Consider the following 7891-nt stretch of genomic DNA (forward strand, 5'->3'; position numbering starts at 1 on the left):
ATATATATATATATAAATATATATATAAATACATATATATATATAAATATATAGATATATAAATGCATACATATATATATATAAATACATACATATATATATATATATATATATGTAAAAGTAACATAAGTATATATATGTAAATATAAATATATATATAAGCATATGTGTGTGTGTATGTGTGAGTGTGTGTATGTGTATGTATATATGAATATATGCATGTATATAAATATATATATGTATGTTTACACATATATGTATATATGTATATATATGTATGTATATACACATATCTATATATATATATATGCATATTCATAAAATATTCATATTTTATCAGAATTCATAGATACGTAAGCAAAACGAAATAAAATAAATTTATAGAAAAATCTCACCTATGAACCGGTTTCTTATCTAAAAGTTCTCTGTGACAAGTCATCACCTGCAAAAGAATAAAAAACAATCTCATAAAAAAAGTCCTCTGAAAGTTCGTCTCTAAGATTGTAACAAGTTTCTCAAAAACGCGTGCACATAACAGATATACGATTGTTCTCATAAATTTCTTTCACTATATATGTGACAATATCACCAGTCACAGAACATCGTCTGTTTATTTTCCCGGTTGTTTCATGTACTTTCCTACACAGGAAGGGTTATAGATTGCTGCCTGTTTTTGTTTTGCAGGGATTTCGTTCGGCGGCTTTTTTCAGAAGAAGAGAACTTTCTATAGGACTTGTCTGAACCTGCCAAACTGTTCGACATTCACAGCCTTTACTAAACTCAATTAATATATATATATATAAATAAATATATATATATATATATATATATTAATAGTTATCGCCAAGCCAACATGGCAGTCCCAAAATTAGGACGAAAGCTGCCGTGAATTAGCTCCAAGAAGCCATCGCCTCTAGCTAGCTATATGACACACGAAACCTGTGTCCTTTATAACCTTCGAACAGGGGAGGTCAGTAGCTTCCCCTTGCTGGTTTGGCATCTGCAGACTAGACTAGTTTCAGGGTGTTGCCCCTTGTCAATGCAGAGCAGCCAAGCTCCAGCCAGGCGGCGCTACTGACTGTCTGTTCGAAGGTTATTTATCTAATTTCAGTGGAATCTATCCACTGGTTTTCAGAAATAGAGTTATTAATATTTCTAAGTCTCTCTAAAGGGGAAATGTGTCCTTACAAAAAAAAAAAAAAATCCCAAAGACACTTTATTTCACGTAGCTCTAGTCCCCCTCACCTAGCATAAATGAGTTATTCCTCTAATTTAAAGGTCCAGCCGAGTCATGTTCTTTGTCACACTGAACTACGTTAGATGAACGTGTGCTCAGTCACTTGCACGTTAATTTCACGACCAGGCTGTTCTGTTGGTCGGAAAAACGGGAATCTTCGTCTCCGTAACCGCCGGAGTGCCAGAGATTTAATAATAACCCTTAAAGTCCTGGAAAAGGCTTCATAATTTTATGTGCCAAACGGGCAAAACCTCACAGAATATCTCCTTTACTTAAAGGTAATTTTTACATTTACTTTCACTTTAAATAATTATGATATCTATAGCAATTTTTAACCTCACACACAATAAAATTAACATCTCATTATCGAAAATTGCCGTAAAATATTCTCTTTCTTTGATGTTGGCCGTATACAAGTAAAGTTAATGAAACATTAATTCATGATATCCGTTGTTCTCTAAAGAAATATCAACTGATATCGTCTGCTGTTTACTGCCCAGGCAATATATCTACGATTATACAATCAAAAGTTTCCTTCGATGGTATGGTTTTATTTTGGTTGCTATTTCAAGCAGTTTCGAGGGACCATATAGAGACACCTTCATTGAACTACAATATTTTACGTTTACGTTCATTAAGGTGATAGGGTCTGATTTGAAACAGATTTGCCCTCCATTTTCGGTAGAAAACGTAACTGTGTTAACTCGAATGATAACAAAAAATAAACTCGGAACATCTGGGATTTTAGCTTCAATTCGGCCCCGATCCGGCAGACCCAGGAGAGAAAGCATTATAACAATGTCCATCACATCTCGTTTCGAGTGATATACTCAAATTTTATTTCTTATTCTTAAGGTGCAGTGCAAGTTATCGATTCACTGAGGATTGGAAATTAGAAAGTAACTAGAGAATATACTGAACGGCGCTCCACCGATTCTGTTATACGAAGTGCCACCTTACTACTAACGACTTCGAAAACTGCTACAAAGCAATACATTTTGTGGAGGGGAGCAAATGATTTGACCACGCATGGGGTCTCAATGGCCGACTGCGTCAGGATTTTAACTGAAATCTTACTTCATTTAATTTCTTTTTGGTTAGGGCTGGAAGAGGACCCTGAGTCCAAAAGCTTAGCAGATCCTATGAGCATGGTGAAACTGATGCCATTAGCGTTGCCCTCGGAGAGTTACAAATCAACATCTGTAAGAAAAACATGCGCCAAGGAAAGAATTCCGGAAAAGCCGATGTTTGGAAGAGGATAGACAGCCTCTGTGTAGTTATTAGAATGGTTTCTGGTAGGATATTCAATGTGGGTAACGAAATGACAACACGCTAGTGAGTGGAGAGGGTTGGGAACCGGAGTTGAGATATCAGAAGATGCACAATGTAGGGAGACACTACACCGATATGTTGGTAAAAATGGTAGAAAAGGCAGTGAGAAAGAAAGAGGGTGGCTGAAAGAGAGAGTGTGTTTGTGAGAGAGAGAGAGAATGAGTTTGTGTGAAAGAGAGAGAGAAAGAGAGAGAGAGAGAGAGAGAAAGAGAGAGAAAGAAAGAGAAAGGGAAATAGAGGGAGAGAGGAGAGGATGGAAATACATGTCAATAGGCCATTATGAAAGTTTTTACGTGATTCTCATATTATTCAACCGATAAAGCGCTGGGATTTGCACTTACATAGCATGGACTCCTGAGCACATTTTATGAAAATGAGACTACAATCAAACATAAAAAACCCCCCAAAATAGTTAAAATATCTTCTTAGTATATAATGGTGGCAAGTTTTACATCAACTGAAAAGTCATTACTTGAACTATTAGCCCTCTTGCATTTTGTGGGGTATCGGAGCGTTTGAGTGACATTAGACCCCAACAAACGCCCATGAATTAAATGCATCTATCTGGGCCACGATCGTGGCCTGTCGACCTGTGTCTGACGGCCACGATCGTGGCTCGTCGCGTTTTATGTGTTAATCAAGAAATAATCCTTTCTACTGGAGGCACAAGGCCTCAAATTTGTGGGGAGGAGATCAGTCGATTACATCGACCCCAGTCTTTCTCTGGTTCTTACTTAATCGACCCCGAATGGATGAAAGGGAAAGTCGACCTTGGCGGAATTTAAACTCAGAACGTAAAGACAGACAAAATATCGCAAAGCACTTTTCCCGGCGTGCTAACGACTCTGCCAGCTCACCGCCTTATTTCATCTCGAAATAATAACATAAATACTAACGTTATGAAATTCTTTCCTCATATTACTGGTTATGACAACAAGACTTCCAGCTAATCCGATCAACGGAATAGTCAGTCTGCTCGTGAAATTAACGGGCAAGTGGCTGGTCAATCCACAGACGTGCGTACCCTTAACATAGTTTTCAGGGTGATTCAACATGATACAGAGTCTGATGAGGCTGGCCCTTCAAAATACAGGTACAATTCATTTTTGCCAGCTTAGTGGACTGGGGTAATGTGAAATAAAGCGTCTTGCTGAGAGACACAACGGGCCGCATGGAATCGAACTCATGTCTCTACGAACGTGAGCCTGCTCACCTCATATGAAAACCTGCTATAAACCTTACCACATTTTTCTCTGCTGTAGGGAGTGTGGCGCTCAGTCATTTCCTATCAGTTTTGGTTGCCCCTTGGAAAGGAAACTGACTTCTGACATTGCTAATAACACCAACAACAATGATAATAATGGTTTCAAATTTTGCCACAAGGGCATTCATTTTGGGAGAGGAGTTGAGTCGATGTAATCGACCCAGTATTTCACTGGTACTTAATTTTTCGACCCCGAAAGGATGAAAGGCAAAGTGGACCTCGGCGGAATTTGAACTCAGAACGTAGCGACGAGCGAAATACCGCTAAGCATTTCGTCCATCGCTCTAACGATTCTGCCAGCTCACCGCCTTATAATAATAATGATAATAATAATAATAATAATAATAATAATAATAATAATAATAATAATAATAATAATAATAATAATAATCCTTTCTACTATAGGCACAAGCCCTGAAATTTGGATGAAAGGCAAAGTCAACCTAATAATAACAATGATAATAATAATTAATTCGTTTTATTGGCCACAAGGGCTAATATCAATCAAAAACATGTAAAGACAAGACAAGACGAAGGTTACAAAAGGTTTTGTCCGAAAAAGTAGAAAAACGTTCGTGTAAACAGAGGAAGAAGACGAATAATGGATTCACATTTTAGCACAAGAGTAGCGATGACGGGAGAGGGGTAAGTCGATTACATGGGTCCCAGTGTTCAACTGGTACTTACTTTTCTCGACCTCAAAAGGATAAAAGGCAGAGCTCGATGTCGGGGAATTTGAACTCCGAAAGTAAAAAGCCGGAAGATATTCTGCTAAGCATTTTCTCCGGCGTGCTAACCGTTCTGCCAACTTACCGCCTTTAGGCCATTCATAATAATAATCCTATGCTTGGTCCGATAAATATTTGTGGAAATACAAAAACATAAAAGAATCTGTTCTATATCTCGCTAAGTATCCAATTCGAAAGGCTTACTGTTAAAAGGTCTGTGGTACTTTAGCAGACAGACAGACAAACAGGAAAACCATCAAATAACCCGTAATTAACTTAAGATTATTTTCCATGACAACAATGACAATAGTGTGTGTGTGTCGTTATACATCTGTGTTTAAGGTGGTGTTTTGCGCAACAAAACTGGGGTAAGAGTGAACTCAAAGAAATTAATACGGGAAATACTATATATATAAGTTTATGAATAGAAAAAAATGACCATCCTGAAATATAACAATACTATACGTATGTATACCTCCCACACATACGTACACACATAGAGGTGTGGCTGTCTGCTATGGAGTCTGCTTTCCAACTACATGGTTCAAAGGTTCAATCCCTCTGCGTGGCACTTTGGGCAAGTGTCTTCTAATATAGCCTCGCGCTGACCAAAGCCTTGTTAGTGGATTTGGTAGATGGAATGGAACCCGAAAGATTGAAGCATAGATATCAATTCATTACGGCCGTTTCTAATGACTCCTTTAATTGATTAGTGAGTACATCATATCATTGTAAAGAAACCGTTTTCGTCAGACGAATTGATGAGCTTCAAAAACGAAGGACATCCAAAATGATTTAACATTTGTCAAGCGAAGGTGGGGGGGACAAATTCACACACACACACACACACACACACACACACACACACACACACGCTACGGGTTTCTTTCAGTTTCCATCTACCAAATCCACTCACAAGGCTTTGGTCAGCCCGAGGCTATAGTAGAAGACACTTGCCCAAGGTGCCACTCAGTGGGACTGAACCCGGAAACATATGGTTGGGAAGCAAACTTCTTACCACGCATCCACACCTGGTGGTTATATGCAATATAAATCCCAAAACGAAGAATTCAATTGTCACTAATAGTGGCTGAGGGTGCAGGGTAGTACCTACAGTGCTAGAAATAAGAGTCAAAGACCCTTATAGTCATAAAATGCTCATTGTCTATGTACGTACAGGCGTGATAACATATATATATGTGTGTGTGTGTGTGTGTCTGTATGTATGTGTGGCCTACCACCGCTTGACTGGTGTGATTACGTCCTAGTATCTTAGCGGTTCGGCTAAAGAGACCGATTGAATAAGCGCCAAGCTTTATAACAATATACAGTAATCCCTCGACTATCGCGGGTGTTACGTTCCACCCCCACCCCCCGCAATAGGTGAAAATCTGTGAAGTAGAAACAGTACTTATATATTTTTAAAATTATTTTTTATAATTTGTAATATTTTATTATAAATGCAAAAGAACACCACGGAGGAATCGACGTATGCTTAAATAATGAACCGCGATAGGTGAACCGTGATAGGTGAACCGAGATATGGTGATGGATTACTGCAAGTACTGGGAGCGATTCGTTCGACTAAAAATTCTTCAAGGCTATGCTCTAGCATGGCCACAGTCTAATGACTGAAACAAGTAAAAAGAACAAAAGAATGAACTGTAAGAAACAATTTTTTTTTACAATTTGTTGGATACCATTTTTTTTTCGTAGAGTTGGATGTTGAGCTTTTCTGGTGATATTGCCTATCGACAGAAGAGTATGATGACCCGTTAAAAGAATTGCTCAATCATAATTGCTGTGTTATGCGATGTGGTTAGGAGCTGGTGTCTTTTGCAGATGACAGGTCCTCAGCGAATGTTGTCCAATTTGCGTCAAATTTTTATGTAATGCATGCCGTTCATTCGGCGAAAAAAAGCAATTTTACTAAATTTAATAATGACAGTTGGAAACAATTATCAAGAAATGACTGAAATCCGATTGCAAAGAAAATGAAGTTGTCATTGAAACTGGAAGATAGGAATTAATTTTCGTAATGTAGAATCGAGCATTGTTGTACAGTCAACAAGTGCGGAAGACGGCTCTCACTATTGTTGTGATTGGCACAACTGAGACGTCAGCAGAATAAGAAGAAAAGCTAGAGAAAGAGAAAAAGATGTCAAGTCCAGGTGGTTACTAAGATATGATTTATAAACTGAAAAAAAACATTCTGTTTTGATGTACATACAGTAATTATGAATATACTTTTGCTAGCAAAAATAATACCATAACCGTTCTATGTATGCTATTCTGGTCACTGGTGTACTTGTATATTAGCAAGTGAGCCCCTTATGACGACTTCCTTATTTTGCTGCTGTCCCAGATGTGCTAATAACTTTCAGTTGCTTAAATTTGGCAATGAACTGTGCAATGTAAATGTTTTTGGTTTGCAAAATAAAGAATGGCGCATTTGAATAATAAAATAAAGAAAATACAGAAACACACTGAGAAATAATTTCAGAGTTTTGGGATTAAGAGAAAAACAGGCGTAAGGGTGGTAAAGTGGTAAGAAGTTTGCTTCATAACCACATGGTCCCGAGTTCAGTGCTACTGCGTGCGACTTTGGACAAATGTCTTCTACTATAACCTCGGGCCGACCAAAGCTTTAGCAGTGGATTTCGTAGGCAGAAACTGAAAGAAGCCCATCACATACATACATACATACATACACGCACATGCATACATGCATAGATACATACAAACGTAACATATGCAGTACCTGGCAGTGGCTCACAGAGCTTTTGATCTTAATTGATTGGAAGTGTTATCATGTACATTGTTTTGTCATGGTATAAAAGAAGGGTTACAGCAAATATTCTACTTAATACCACAGATTTGCTTGTCAGTTGTTTGACCTTAACCAGTTGAGCATGTCCCTTGGTGGCTGACGATTTGTGCATCTCTGATCATGAGCAGAAGTAGTGGGGGAGCATCATAGCCAAGTGTTGAGAGGAATTCTTCGGTGTTTGGATAATCCACCTTTGGAAACATGGGTGTTTCGTTCAACATCCTTAAACAACCTTTATCCAGAGACCTTTTGAGCGCGATGGGTGAATCAGCCTGAAGAAAATTCTAACTGGGCCCTAGCTGCGAGGTCATGCACTGTTTATCTTCATATGAGACCACCATGTCGCGCACATATGGTTATGATGCATGTGCCTGGTGTACCCTTATCAGACGGGTAGTCATGGTGGGTATACTGAGCTTCGTATATTTTTACCCCAGTATCACTTTGATAGCACGCACTACTCTCTCTCTCTCTCTCTCTCTCTCTCTCTCTCTCTCTCT

General features: G+C 38.4%; 1 protein-coding gene across 5 annotated transcripts in view; it reads right to left on the bottom strand.

Annotated features, from left to right (window-relative positions):
- LOC106876232 (glycoprotein 3-alpha-L-fucosyltransferase A) overlaps positions 1–7891 on the bottom strand; it is a 561369-nt gene that overhangs the window by 86059 nt on the left and 467419 nt on the right. For all 5 annotated transcript variants that reach the window (XM_052968125.1, XM_052968124.1, XM_052968123.1 and 2 more), the window contains one exon: positions 396–442. The gene's annotated coding sequence lies outside the window, so the exon portion shown is untranslated. The remainder of the gene's footprint in view (positions 1–395; positions 443–7891) is intronic.

The sequence above is a fragment of the Octopus bimaculoides genome, chromosome 5, assembly GCF_001194135.2.
Source record: "Octopus bimaculoides isolate UCB-OBI-ISO-001 chromosome 5, ASM119413v2, whole genome shotgun sequence".
NCBI lineage: Eukaryota > Metazoa > Mollusca > Cephalopoda > Octopoda > Octopodidae > Octopus > Octopus bimaculoides.